This window comes from Pan paniscus, chromosome 3 (genome assembly GCF_029289425.2).
Source record: "Pan paniscus chromosome 3, NHGRI_mPanPan1-v2.0_pri, whole genome shotgun sequence".
Classification (NCBI taxonomy): Eukaryota; Metazoa; Chordata; class Mammalia; order Primates; family Hominidae; genus Pan; species Pan paniscus.
Window position 1 is genome coordinate 10,114,390 of NC_073252.2, and position 15,712 is coordinate 10,130,101.

Sequence of the window (15,712 nt, forward strand, 5' to 3'; positions counted from 1 at the left end):
TGGCAGACAGTAAGTAGGTGTCCAATAGACTAGGATCTAACTTGAATGAACTGTTTTTGGTAGAGGAGGCCAAAGTGTTTATCAAAGCATATGAGAAAACAGATGCTTATCTCTAGTCCAGTGCAGTGGGCTGAGTGGTGGCCCCACAAATATACATCCATGTCCTCATCCTGGAGTGTGCAAATATTACTCAAATGGCAAAAATATGATTAGGTTAAGGATGTTGAGAGGAGGACCTGGGTCCTAAATGCAATCACACATGTCCTTGTAAGAGTGTGGAAGACGGAGTTTTGGGATGCACACATAGGGGAAGGCCTGTGAAGGTGGAGGCAGAGACTGTGGAGTGATGTGGCCACAAGCCAAGGAGCACTGGCAGCTGCCAGAGGCCAGGAGAGGCATGTGGAAGGGACTCCCCTCAGAGCCTCTGCAGGGGCACTGCATCCCTACTGAAGCCTCAATCTCTGCCTTCTGGCCTCAGAACTGTGGGAGAACACATTGCTGTCATTTGTGGAACTTTGTCACAGCAGCCACAGGAAATGGATACAGCCCAACAGAGGACTGTGTTCTCACCATCTCAGCAGCTGCAAGGAATAATTAAGTGACAAATTCCTCACCTGGATTCCCAGGGATTGCCCAAGTGACAGTGAAGAGGAAGACAGCTGCTGACAGAAACCACAAGAAAGACCTATGAGCCTGACAGGTGTCACTGATTTCAAGGACTGCAGAGCCAGTTTTGAGGTTTTCTACATTTCTGTTGAAAACCCCAGCATACGCACCAAAACTTTGAAGGGCTCAAAATCTTTCTCAGAGCAGCATTTGCTTGGACTGCTTCTGAGGGGAGAGGTTTTCTGGAGGGTTTTGGCAAAAAATCATAAGGAACACTCCACGTTTTCGCATTCAAGTTTCAGGTGATAAGCTCACTAATTAACTCTGCCATAGGCTGCGGGAAAGTGATAAGTACTAAAACCGAACATGTGAAAATGCAAGGGAGAACGGCTGGAAAAAGGAGACTTTGGAGTTGGGCAGACATGCGTTCAAATCCTGGCTGGGCCACCTAAACTATGTGCCATGAGATGTGGCCCAAGCAGGGCTCCCTGGAGCTGTGGTGTCCTCATGGGGAGAGGAGGGTCTCCTTGCGGAGACTTTGTAAGGATTAGGGTGAGTGTGGCCAAGTATCTAGTGCTGACCAAGTGCTTAACTTAGGAAGATTTTTTTGGGGGGTGTGTGGGGTCTTGCTGTGTCACCCCAGTTGCAGTACATTGGTGTAATCTTAGCTCATTGCAACCTTCAACTCCTGGACTCAAGAGATCTTCCTATCTTGGCCTCCCAAAGCATTAGGATTATAAGTGCAAGCCACTGTGCCTGGCTTGGAAGATAATATTATTAATTTTAAAAGTTCCCTGGTCTTCTTGAAAAAGCAGAAAGTGCACCATAACCTTGGCAGGCAGCTTGCCCACCCACCATTGTTTGGCATTAAGAGTCAGATGGTGGAAATCACTCATTTCCAAAGCCCTGGTACCCTGCATCTACAGCTATGTAGGGGATTAGGAAATACTTTCCTGCCAACTTAGTGGCTATATTCGTTTTCTAGGGCTTCTGTCACAAATCACCACAAACATGGGGTCTTCAGAGAACAGAAATTTATTCTGTCATTGTTCTAGAGGCAGAAGTCTAAAATCAAGGTGTTGGCAGAGTTGGTTCTCTCTGCAGACTCTGAGGGAGAAACCATCCACGCCTCTCTCCTGGCTTCTGGTGCTGCTGGCAATCCTTGGTGTTCCTTTGATTCTAGATGCATCGCTCGCTCTAATCTCTGCCTCCACCTTCATATGCCCTTCTCCTCCCTGTGTCCTCTCCTTGTCTTATACGGACACCAGACATTGAATTTAGGGGCCACCCTAAATCCAGGATGGCTTCATCTTGCGATCCTTAACTGAGTAATCTGCAATGACCTTATTTCTAACCAAGGTCACATTCTGAGGTTCTGAGAGAACAAGAATCTTTGGGGGATACTACTCAACCCATTACAGTAGCTAAGAGCACAAACACTGCCAACCCACTGACTTCAGGGGCACCTGCCCCATAAAACCTATGAGTTATGACCTCTCAGAAACTCAGCCCTTCATGTGCAAAGTGGGAATAAGATGGTCTGTCTCCTGGGCTGCCATGAGGATTGAATGAGGTGGATTGCACAGCCACAAGGTTGGTAGATCTGGCCACCAATTCTGGAGGCTTCCATGCTCAGGAAAGTGGCTTGGGCTGGGATGGCTGCTGAGGAATCATTCAGGAAATATGTGGAAATGCTGTCCCTAGGCCTCCTCAGCAGAACCTGGATGAGGTCCCTCCTCATCCAGGGACCCGGGTGGGGGATGTTTCCCCAGGGAAGGGGGTTCTGAAGTGCAGCCATGTAGTTAGAGAGCCCTTAATCTGGTTCATCCCCTCATTTCACTGATGGGGAAACTGAGGCCAGAGAGGGACAGGGACTTGTCCAACTTACTGTAGATTTTGGGAAAGTCACAGCAAGATTCCAAGAGCATCCCAGACCATCTCTCCTGTGAGTTGGGGCAGGGTGCAGTGGGATGTGGTACCTCTGTGTCCTGGCCAGGAATGAGGGCTCAGAAATGCCATGAATGAAAGTCACATTATCAGCTCAAGGTCAATTCATCAAAAAGCAAAGACTGGTAAATGCATTTTTGAATAAAAATATGTTAACAAAAGAAACCCAATCTGTGAATGTGCAGGAATCCCTCTCCCTATCTGAACCTTTGCTACCCAGACTCCTGTTTTCCAAACGCAGGAATGAATAAATTCGATAAATGTGTTGCTATATCGCTTGCTATCCAAATCCTATTTCCTGTTGTATGTATAAATTTCTGGAATAAAATGGATTTGGAAAGGGAAAGATATATATATTCTTTTTGTGGATAAAAGTATATTTTATGCCACTTGGCTGAGGCTTCTCTCTGTTTACTAACCTCCAGCTATAACAACAGGGAACTGAAGCAGAAGGAACAACAACAAAAAAAAATTCTACAGAATTCACTACGCAGACATGATGAAGAACTTAGAAACCGATCAAAGCTGTTAGAACCATTCCATTCTATGCACAAAAATGTACATTGTTCATAAATAGTTAAAAGAGATAAGGTAAATCCAGCAAATTGTGTTTCTCTATGATTTGACTTTCAGCAATGTGACCTCTCAGTGCATTGACTTTTGATGAATTAACTTTCATTAAGTTGCTTTGTTTTCTTCACAGCTAACAGCTAGAGGGGTGGACCCTTGGAAATGACCATAATATGTTGAGACTGCTGGAATGGTCAAGGTCTTCAACATTCCCCTATAGCCTTCTTGCACCATAGCAATTTGTGTCCTTTTTGAACATTCCTCAGAATACTCCAGTTTGAGTGTACCATATGTTCCCAGTGGGGACCCTGACCCATGACTGTTATTGAAGGTAAGATCCCTAAGGGCAGAGACTCTATGTGTGTGCACATGCATGTGAGTGTGTGTGTTTGTGTGTTTGCTCCTCCATTGCATCTCCAGGCCTAGAAGGAGGCCCACTTTCTAGTAGGCTCTCAGTGATTATTTGTGGAATGGGGGTAAGTGAAGGAAAGCCCATAATTCTCATCTCTTGCCTATTCTACAGTTACTGCCTCTGGGCAATTGTAGAATAGCCACAGTTCTTTGCAGCGCCTCCAATGGGAGGGAAAGTCTTTCCCCATCCCTTGAATCTGAGCGGGCTTTGTGACTTGCTTTGGCTGATAGAATGCAGCAGAAATAGTGTGGAGTTCCAAGCCCAGGCCTCAGGCAGTTTTGCACACTTCCCCTTCTTTTCTTGCAACTTTGCCACCATCATAAAAACAAACCTGGTCTAGTCTGTGGGACAGTGATGGACATGTGGTCAAGTTACCCTTCTCAGTGCCAGACCAATGAGTGAGGCTACTTTGGACTAGCTGGTGCCCAGATGACCTGCCAGCTGGATGTAGATAGGAGGAAATCATCTAGCTGAGATCAAAGAAGCCTGGGCCAGAAGAGCAAAACTGCCACACTGACTAACTCTTGCGAGCAATAATAACTGGTTGTTGTTTAATCCATGAGGCTTGGCGGTTATTTGTTACACAGTCATAGCTAACCGATACAAATTCCTTAGTGATCTTTCTGAATTCACTCTTCCCAAGCCTCTCCAATATTCCACATTTTACCTCTGGTTTATTCCCTCCTCTGCAGACTTTTTAAACACCAGTGTGATAATGCTATGTCCCAGGTCAAAATTCTTTGGTGGCTGCCCACTTCCACAAGGACAAAGTTTAATTATTTCAGCCTGTGAGGCCCACGATGATCTGGCCACCACTTTCCCTGCACCCTGATGTCCCCTGAGGCCCTTTTACTCCAGAGCATCTCTCCAGTTTTACATGTGTCCTAGGCTTCCATTAGCATCCTCTCTGATGTCTGTCCTCTACTCACACATTCCTCCTTTTCCCTTTAGCTGGCTACCTCCAGGTCCACTTCTAGCTCAAATGGCACTTTTGCTATTAAAAAAAAATATGCCCCTTTCTCAAATAAAATATTTTACAAGTTAGTGCATTACTGAATAAACAGAATGATCACACCCTGTGGCCAGGCCCAGCCTTGCCAGGGGAGTTCTCCAGATGCCCTCTCTGATGGCAGCAGCCCTGCAGATGCACATGTGTACCCCCACAGCTGTCTGCTTACCCCACCCGTGAGCCAGTGTACACCTAAGCTCTGTGCCCTTCCTACAAAGTGGAGCACCATGCCAGTTTTGGAACCGCGCAGAGGATGAGAATCAGGCCTCTGAGAGTGGGCTAGAAAGGAAGCTCAGAGGCCATCTGGAGAACGGAGTGCATATGTGTGTATGTGCATGTGTGTGAATCAGTATATGTGCATGTTGTGTAATCCCAGCTGTGTGCATGACTGTTTTGCTTGTGAGTTGATGTAGGAGATGGTGCAGTCCTGTTGTGTCAGAACCTGGCTGGGAGACCTCACATCCCCACATCGGCACCCATGTTCTCACAGGTTAGTGTCTAAGGTGGGATGCTGTGTCTTTAGAAATGGCCATAAGTTAGTGTCTGTCTAATGTGGGACGCTGTGTCTTTAGAAATGGCCATAGGTTAGTGTCTGTCTAAGATGGGATGCTGTGTCTTTAGAAATGGCCATAGGTTACTCTCTGTCTAAGATGGGATGCTGTGTCTTTAGAAATGGCCATAGGTTACTCTCTGTCTAAGATGGGATGCTGTGTCTTTAGAAATGGCCATAGGTTACTCTCTGTCTAAGATGGGATGCTGTGTCTTTAGAAATGGCCATAGGTTAGTGTCTGTCTAAGATGGGATGCTGTGTCTTTAGAAATGGCCATAGGTTAGTGTCTGTCTAAGATGGGATGCTGTGTCTTTAGAAATGGCCATAGGTTACTCTCTGTCTAAGATGGGATGCTGTGTCTTTAGAAATGGCCATAGGTTACTCTCTGTCTAAGATGGGATGCTGTGTCTTTAGAAATGTCTTCTTGTGCAGTGCACACCCTGAGAACCCATACTTGGTGGCTCTGCTTGCTCTGACTCGATATTTAGAAATCAGTCTAAGTTGTACCTCCTCTAGGTAACCTGACATCCATTCACCCAGACACACATCTCCTCTGTGCTCCCTTAGTACCTGGGACCTGCCTTTAGCTTAGTTGCCTATTGTAGACCTTAAGAACTCTGGCTCTGGAGTCAAACTGATAGGAAGTGGAATTCTGGTTCACTGCTGTGTAATCCAGGTAAAGCTCTTAACCGCTCTGAGTCTCAACTTCCTCTATCCACCTCCCCTTTCCCCCCCAGTGACAAAGCCAATGACTAGTTCTTCCTCTTCTTTACTTGGAAACTGAACTCCAAGCTCCTGATTGGGACATTTCTTATTCCTCTTTGTGCTCCCAGGGCTGAAGGACTAATTACAATGTTATTGACTTAACCTCCATTGGCACTGGGCATTGCCCTGTAAAAGGACATCAGAGTGTGGGGTCTGACATGGGGCACCCAACAAAGCCATAGGCAAGAGCACATCACATTGTTGAATTTGCCTGTTTGGTTCTCAGAATCTCAAAATAGTTTTCGATAAAAGCGGAAATGAATCTCTGCCATGCTTTGTCGACAGGGGTGAGAACTGGTTCTTGGGAGGTGGCAAGAAGTCTTAAATATCACAATGGTTTGCAGAGCTGCAAAAGCTTAGCCCTACCTGATGAAATCTTACTTCTTATTGTTTATATTCTTCTGTTATGGAGAAATTTAATGAAAATTAGTTTACCCCTGAGGTGGTTGCAGCTTCCCACTGTTGTTCGTCCCAGGGTGCCTCCATCTCTCTCTGGTTCCCTATCCCTGCCCACAGGGCTATAAATAGTCCATTCACACAACTGCTTTTAAAATCCTGGCAGTGCATGCTTGTAATCTCAGCACTTTGGGAGGCCAAGGTGGGAGGATAACTTGAGCCCAGGAGTTCCAGACCAGGTTGGGAAACATAGTAAGACTCTATCCCCACAAAAAAATTTAAAAAGTAGCCAGGTATGGTGGCATGCACTTGTCCCAGCTACTCAGGAGGCTGAGGTGGGAGGATAGCCTGAGTCCAGGAGGTGGAGGCTGCAGTGAGTCATGATCACACCACTGCACTTCAGCCTGGGTGACAGAGTGAGACCCTATCTCTAAAACAAACAAACAAACAAGCAAACAAACAAATAAAACCCTCTTGACTGTATCTCCTGATTCCCTGATTCCTGCTGGACCTGGATGAAATTTCACATTTATATAATAGTTTAGAGTTCACAGGGTAGTTTTAGATAGCTCATCTTTTAAGTCCCTTCCCTAAAAGCCTGTGTGGTAATGGGTGTGGAGTCTGAGTCTCTGTTTCTAGACAGGGACTAGCACCAATGCTGGAGTTAATTCTCACCTTCTGTACAAATTCATTTCAGAGACATCGATGTGTCCTGAGCAATGGCTACTATTTAGTTTTCAGTCTAGATTTGTGAGACATTTCCATTTAATTTTCATTAAACAGTTTTTCAAAAATTATGACTATATGCCAAGTTGGTGTCATTATGTCTCTTAACTTATAGCTATAGTTATTTTAATATGCATATATTTATTCCTTCTATGCAATACTTTCTGCTTGGTCAGGAGGATTAGAAAGCAATTTGTCATTCTGCTTTGCACACAATTCCCTAACTTTTGAGGGGAAAGGAGTCATCTGATTCGACTCCCCCTAAAGTGCTGGGATACTTAAGGTAATTGGGGTGAGGCCAAGGCCACGGATAGGGTTCTTTCTTTCATTTATTATTTGTTCATTCACTTGTATATTCATTCAACAAGTAAGAATGTGCCCATACCTGCCTAAGCACCCCATCCCAGGCAGGGAGACCTTGCTGTCTGCTGGCTGAGCTCCCTCTTGGGGCAGTGCAGGCTGGTGCACAGAGCCCTCTCACCCAACTTGGGGTAGTGCCTGCCCCCCTGGCATGAGATTCAGAGGCAGACATATCTAGGGTTGAGTCTGGACTCCATCTTGCCTCTTTTGAGATCATGGATTCAACCTTGCTGGCATGAGAGAATTGAAAGGGATCACGTATGAACAATGTTTGGACGAATCCCAGGCATTTGACACACATGGGTTCCTTCTTTTTTCCCTCTCCTGCCTCCTGTAAATCCAGTAAGCAATACTTATTCATTCCCAGGTCTGTCTCTTTTGTGGGCTCCTCCAGCATAGGAGGAGTTAAAGGACTGAGCCCTTTCACTTGCAGGGCAGGGCCAGGATGTTTCATGGTTTCTTCTTTCCAGATGTTGCAGGTGCAGGCCTGGCATTGAGATAATGTCATACAAGTGGGTGGCTTTGACTCCTTATGTTATCTGATGCTCCTGCCATCTTCCTGTCCCAGGCTCTTCTGGGTCTGCTGGACACAGCCTTTACCCCTTCTGGATCTCACCAGGCTCCTGTTGGGGCACACCTGCTGTGTGCAATCCTAAGAGCCTGGCTGGGATTCTCAACACTGTTTGCAGGAGGGTTTCCCCCTCGGGGTCAGCCGGGGCCAGCAGCCAATGCAGTTGAGAGCGCCAGCCCCCTTCCTCCTATAGAATGTCTATAGTGGTCATTCTCAACTGTGCCCTGTCCCTCTCCTCTTCCTCTGTGGGGGTAGAGACACTGTCTTGCTCATCCTTTTATCTTCAGCTCCCAGCCCAAGGCTGGCACTGTGGCATAACACACACACACACATATATATATATAAAATTGCAATATATATATATTTGATTTTTGTCCCTAGTTTTTGGCCCAGATTTCTTAAAAGCCTTGGGATTTCTGGAGTAACAAGAGTGGCTTTTGTCATTTATAATGAACCCCTAATGTGGTGACTCAGGTGGGTCATTAGATGGTTTCAAGGCAGCGCTGGCCATGCTTGGAGGGTTGGAACCTTCAGCTCCATCTTCCAGCCTCTAAGGAAGGGAGAGGGGCTGCAGGCTGAGTTCAGTCACCAGTGGCCAGTGATGGAATCAATCATGCCTATATAATGGAGCCTCCATAGAAACGTCTAAATGACGGGGTTGAGGTGTTTCCCAGTTGGTAAATGCACTGAAGTGCTGGGAGGCTGGTGTATCCACAGAGGGCATGAAAGCTCCATGCCCCGTGATGCACCCCCATACCTTCTGTATGCCTCTCTTCCACTTGGCTGTTTCTGAGTTGCAGCCTCTATAATAAAGCTGTAATTGTAAGTAGGGCACTTTCCTGAGTTCTGGGAGTCATGCTAGCAAATAATTATCAAACCTGAGGGTAGCCTTGGGAACCCCTGAATTTGTAGTCAGCAGAGCAGAAGTGCCGGCTCCCTGGGACTCTGTTTTTGGTTGGTGTCTGAAGTGAGGGCAGTCTTGTGGGATTGAACCCTTTAACCCTTTCTGACACTCTGGGGAGGCAGTGTCAGAATTGAGTTGAATTGTTGGACACCCAGTTGTTGGTGGAGACAAATTGAAGAGGTGGTGTGGAAAACATGTGTTTGGTGTCAAAATACACACACACATTTGGTGTGAGCTGTGGTGGTAGAAAACACCACACACCACACAGTAGGAACTTAATGAGTATGTTTTGAATGAATTCATGAAAAATATAAGCATTTATTGAGTGCTGACCCACTGTCAGGCTGTGTGTTTGGATACAGGTGATAGAAACAAGGTTCTTGTCTTTGAAGCAGTCCCTGATGTTAGGAGGACTGACCAACCATGGCCATTGTAATGGGGTGGGGGTGGGGATACACTAGGAGTTAATCTAGGGGGCTGTGGGAGCCCAGAGGGGCGGGCTGTTTCTAAGAAAGTCTCAAGATGCAGTATGAGCTGACTTTTTGAAGACGAGAAGCCACACCTCAAATGGATGAATAAGGGTGGTTGTTGCAAGTGGGGAAATAGCACATGCAAAGGCTGAGACCATGAAGCATGTGTGTGTGTGTGTATTTATGTGTGTATGTGTGTGGGGGGGTGGGGCAGGGGGCAGCTGCCTGTGGCTCCAGATGGCTGCAGTGCAGGGAGAATGCGGGATAGAGAGGGAGGGCAGGCAGGGCAGGCAGAGACGACCACATAGGTTCTGTCAAATGCTGATACGCCCCTGCAGTCTTTCCAGAGGGGTCCTTTTTCCAAGCAAGGTATGTGCTGAGGCATCTTCCATCAGGACCGCTCCATCTTCTGGGGTGCTCAGACCCTAATTCGCACCTTGATAATGGCAGTGGCCTTACCGCTCCATCTTGTTTGCATCTGTCCACTCCATTTAAACACAAACTCCCCATAGAGGACTTAACTTGGTGCCAGGCACAGACTCAGGGCTTCATGTGATTTTTAAAACTGGAATTGACACATTTTGGCAACGATCTTCTTTTTTTAAAAGGTGAAGCTCTTTTATTTTGCCTCATTTATTAGACTTCCCTGCCACTGCCTTGGGGTTATGCACACAAATAAAATATGCAGCAGGAAACTCCCTCTCTTGTTTTCTTTCTTTGCTTTCACCTAATTTCAACTCCTTGTCAAGTCTTCTTACATCGACCTGTTCCTCACAGAAGCTGCCTCAGGCGGCCTCCTGGCCCTCTCCTGGGAGATCCATCCCTCTTCTTTAATCATGGAGAGCAGGCCCATGAGTCTCTCCGCCATTCAGCTCTGAGCATCTTCCTGCCACACTTTCCCGGGTGGCTCCCCTGGGGACTTGCTCTTCCCTGTCCACTTAGGAAGATGCAAGATGGTCTCATGGTCTAAGTGGCAGCTTTTCTTAGACAGGTAAGTTCCCTGAGGCTTTAAACTGTACACTGTCAATGTGAGTTTAAATGAAGCTTCTAAACCCTGGTCAATCTTGTGGCTAAAGTCATTGCTAGCCAGCGAGGCCCAGGTGCTGGGTCAACACAGGGGGTTGAAGATGGATTGGGGAAGCAGAGGGCAGGGGCTGACAGGTGATCTGGGATTGGGAGGTGCAGGTGGCCTTCCCTCCAGGGAGTCCCATAGACACTGATGGGGAGCCCAGCATTTAAAGCCCTGGAAATGCAGCATGTTCTACAGTCAAAAGAAAGCCACAGTTGCAAACACTTGGAACAGAATCAGGGCCATTGCAAAAAGTCTTGGGAGGGCTTGGGAAAAAAAAACGGAGAAGGCTAAGCTTAGTGATTTTTGGTTAGCAAAGAACTTCAGGCAGATATGCAGATGAGTCCAATCTGGCTTATTTGTGTGCATGGGTGGGGAAGAAGGTCAACTTTTCACTCAGATACAATGCTGACATTTACTGTTTCTTCCGGGAAAACAGCTGTTATGGAAAAAGATAACTCGAGAAGCACTAAATCACACCATGAAACGTACAGCTTTCTTGCCCTCATGACCTGCACTTATCATGGTGGCAATGCCCACACCTTTGCAGGGGTGGCACTGTCCCAGATAACTGCCCTGGGCTGGCTGCTCCAGGCCCCTGGCTGGTGTCTCTGCCTCCAGTTTCTTCTCACTGCAGGTCTGCCCTGTGAAATTCATGCACACAGACTCCCCAACAGACCTCTAGGGAGTTCCATAAAACCGCAAATCCTTAGTGCAACAGCCAAGACGCTCTGAGATTTGCTTCTAGCTTATCTCCTGACTCTTCCTCTGTGTCTCACCCTGCACTCCGGGGAGTGGTTCCTGACGAGCACTTAGCTGTCATCAGATGAGGCCTGAATATCAATGTTTGCTTTGGTTTTCTTTCTAAGCCACCAGGTGATGGTAATATATTCAGCCAGGGTTTAAAAACTGCTCTAGCCCAGTGGTTCTTGAACTTGGCTGCACCTTGGAATCATGCAGAGTTAGAAAATGCCAAGCCTGGGCCCTAGCCCTCCAAGATTATATCTTGGTTGGCCTTCAGTGCAGCCTGAGCACCAGGGCTTTAAAAGCTTCCCAGGTGACTGAGCAATGTTTGAGCACCACTGCTGTGGCTCTGGTGGTTTATTTAAGGTTCGTTTGACATGAACTTCTTCCTATATTCTGGCAGTGGCTGCTCTCACTGCCTGGAAATTCCTCCTTCCCTACCTCACCAGCTAGCCCACTCTCCCAAGTTCCAAATTTCAGAGCTGCGGAACTGTAGCAGGGGTTGACACATGTTTAAAATAAAAAGTTAGAAAGAAAATATATTAGGCTTTTCAGGCCACATGTGGTCCCTGGCATGCATTCTTTCTTTCCCCCTTTTAAAATGCAAAAGCCATTCTTTGCTGCTGGGTCACACAAACTAGGCCAGGGACCAAATCTGACCTGTGGACAATTGAATTGCCTGTTTTGTGAGGCAGTGAGTTCCCTGTCAATAGAGGCAATCAAGCCATGGCTGAAGGAATTCCTGGCAGGGAAACCATGACTAGGACTTAAGCTTCTGATAAATGACTGAACTAGAAAATCTTTACGGTCTTTTCCAAACTTGGGATGCCTTAATTCTAACTCATCTCAGCCCCTGGAAGGTTTCCTCATCTGCCAGATGACCTCCCTCCAGCTCTGAAGTCATTCCCATGTCGTGTTCCGCCTCAGTTAATTGTGAAGATCTGCATGTGTCAGCACAGACTTCATTTCAACACCAAGTGCTATGATTTAGGTGTCTTTGAATTTAAGAGACAAAGACCAAAGATTGTTCTTGACCTCTGCATTGAGATAATACCTGAAGCAGGAATGGCTGGAACCATGAAAATCAACATGCTTTTAATTCATCCTCAGCCAAGCTGATCTGACAACTAGAAACAAATGACAAAAGTATTTCTTCCCACGTAGACACAAATAGGACTGATTTATGAGGATCAAGAGTGACCCCATCCCGGGAAGATAAAAGCAGGAGTCCCCTCCCCTTATCCTCAATTCTCTGTGTAGGCCATTTCTCCTTGGAATAGTTTTTAACCTTGCAAGTAAACTTCAAAATGGGCATAATTCCACTCAATCTTTAGCAAAGAGCTGAGGTTCTAGGACAAGATGGTGAAGATTTAAATCTAGCATTTGCCTCTTAGCTATGTGATTTGGGAAAAATTATTGGATCATTCTGAATATTGGTTTTTTCATCTATAAGAGGCCGAGGCAGGCGGATCATGAGGTCAGGTGATCGTGACCATCCTGGCTAACACAGTGAAACCCTATATCTACTAAAAATACAAAAAAATTAGCCAGGCGTGGTGGTGGACGCCTGCAGTCCCAGCTTCTTGGGAGGCTGAGGCAGGAGAATGGCGTGAACCCAGGAGGCGGAGCTTGCGGTGAGCTGAGATCGCGTCACTGCACTCCAGCCTGGGCAACAGAGTGAGACTCTGTCTCAAAAAAAAAAAAAAAGGATTAGTTTGGGAAGGAAGGATTTAGCAGCTGATCTATAAACCATCTTCTATCCTCTAGGACAGACAGACAGAAACCAGGGAAATAAATGGCCTTGTCCATTCTCCACATAAACTTCCTACCCCAACATCATGATGGTATTTATTAGCAGAACAATAAGGGAGAGTCCTTATATACACAATGCTTTTAGTGGGTTATACCTGGTCTACTTAGATGGTAAGGTTTAGCTATGGGGCTAGCTTGCTGGAAAATGTCAGTGTTAGCTGAAAAATTGTCTGAATATAAAATGCAGAAAATAGCTTCTTTCATGGAAGTGATGCATGTATGTCCTTTTTAGAGCTCTCATATGTTAAATCTGGACAACTATGCATCCTAATGTGGCAAAGAAGAACAGCAAGCTATCTACACACACACACACACACACACACACATACACAGATTTGAAAATCTGACTCTATTATCTTATATTCACCTAGTATTTTTGTGAAAATTAAAGCACTTAGAACAGGGCCTGGAATAGAGTAAGTGATCAATAAAAGTTATTACCAGAGACTGGATTTGGGGACAGACGTGAATGTGCTGTGGAAAGTCCAGGGTAGTGTGTAGAGGTGAATTTCTTATGTTTGTCGTGGAACGAAAACAGCATAGATTTTTAACACTTGGGTTCACATCCTAGCTCCAACACTCACTAGCTGTTTCTTATCAGGGGAGCCCCTAACCCCTATGGACTTCAGTTTCTTCATTTGTAGATGGGAGTGGTAATCCTAATTTGCAAGCCCATCTTGCACAGTAGGGGTGATGTATGTAAGGCAGCTGGTGCAGTGTCTAAGTTAAAGTTGATGCTCAAGAAAGGCTAGTGGCTGAATGCCATTATGAGTGGAAACTGAGCAAGTGTGGCAAGGACCGGGCAAAGAACAGGACAGAGCCTGGGAAGCCCTAAGCCACTGCTTCTGGGTTTAACCAATCACTTTAAGGGTGCCCTGTGGGTTCAGCACCTCCCAGTCCACATCTTACAGCTTAGTGCCTACTCAGCCCCTTCTATCTGAGCTCCCTGGTCATGATTAAACCACCTGCAAATATGTCCTGACAACCTTCTAGATGTCAGGCCAGGACTGGGCACTTTAGGAGAGGCTGATGTAAAAGTGCCAACTCTGCATCCAGGGCTGGCCATGGGACTTGTCATCACCACTGGAATATGAGTGGAGAAGAGGGTGTTACCCCAGGTCAGGGCTCTTAAGAAGCTTTCTGCACAGTCTTTCTCCTTTTCACCTACTGGATGCAGTAGACCAGAGACACTCGGGGTTGGCAGAGCCACAGCCCAGGAGGAAACTGGGTGCATGTGCTCATCTACCTGGGACACTAGCCATAGGTGGTTCTATGAGTGAGACATGGATTTCTATTGTGTGAAGCTTCTGTCATTCAGAGACATATTTGTTAGGCAGCTAGCGTTACACTGACTGATACATGCTGTTAGTGACTCAGAATTCAGACTGCACATGTGAAACATTCAAGGTGCCTGCTCAGGAGCATGTTACTTTTTTAAACAATTTTTTAAAAAAGAGATGGGCTTTTTTCTCTAGCACCCTGGCTAGAGTGCAATGATGCCATCATAGCTCATTGTAACCTAAAAATTCTGAGCTCAAGTGAGCCTTCTGCCTCAGTCTCCTAAATAGCTGAGATTACAGGTACATTCCACTACTACACCTGGCTAGAAATGTTTTTTTTTTAATTAGTAAAGTTGGGCTTGAAGACACAAGACCATTTTTTGGGGGGTTGGCAATTAAGAAGCCATTGGCCATCTGTGCAACAGAGTATTTGTTTGATGGAGGAAAGTGTGGGAGAATGTATGTGATAATAGACAAACCCTTCAGTTTTGACTTTAAGGTATTAAAAACCTGGTTCTCAGAAATACCATTTGACCCAGCAATCCCATTACTCAGTATATACCCAAAGGAATATAAATCATTCTATTATAAAGACACATGGATGCATATATTCATTGCAGCACTATTCACAATAGCAAAGACATGGAATCAACCCAAATGCTTATCAATGATAGACTGGATAAAGAAAATGTGGTACATATGTACCACGGAATACTACACAGCCATGAGAAGGAACAAGATCATGTCCTTTGCAGGGACATGGATGGAGCTGGAAGCCATTATCCTCAGCAAACTAACACAGGAACAGAAAACCAAACACCACATGTTCTCACTCATAAGTGTGAGCTAAATAATGAGAACACATGGACACAGGAAGGGGAACAACACACACTGGGGCCTGTCTGGGGTGGGAGTGGAGGGAGGGAAAGTATCAGGAAAAATAGCTAATGCAGGCTGGGCTTAATACCTTAATTGCTGTCGATAAGTACAGCAAACCACCATGGCACACATTTACCTATGTAACAAACCTGTGAGTCCTGCACATGTATCCCAGAACTTAAAATAAAAAAGCAACATGTGTCCCATGAAAAAAAATCTGGTTCTATTTTATCTCCCTCCTGCCTCCCCCTGCTCTCCTCTCCCTCCAGCTTGGCACACAACAGGTGCTCAATAAAGGCTTGAGAAATTGATCTGAATGGAATTCAACCTTATATTTGTTCTTTCTCTGAAAAGAACCTTGGTATTAGCTTGACTAATCCTTTTGCTCCATGCAATTGGCTAGTGCCACCTTCATATTTTTCTGATATCATTAAGCCCCAGCTGCCTCTTCCCTGGAGCTCAGGGATACTGCAGGACAAGGGGTCTGCTCTCTCCACTTCTTCTCTCCTGCAAGGTTTGTTTTGAAAAACCCTGCTGCCAGGGTAGGCTCCCGTGTTACACTGCTCACAAAACCACACATCTTCCCTGCCAGCCTTTGCTCAGTTATTTTATTTCCTCTCTAACAAGTACTTGTGGAGCCTT

General features: G+C 45.9%; 1 protein-coding gene across 4 annotated transcripts in view; it reads right to left on the bottom strand.

Annotated features, from left to right (window-relative positions):
- SLC2A9 (solute carrier family 2 member 9) overlaps positions 1-15,712 on the bottom strand; it is a 247,221-nt gene that overhangs the window by 90,931 nt on the left and 140,578 nt on the right. The window lies entirely within an intron of this gene.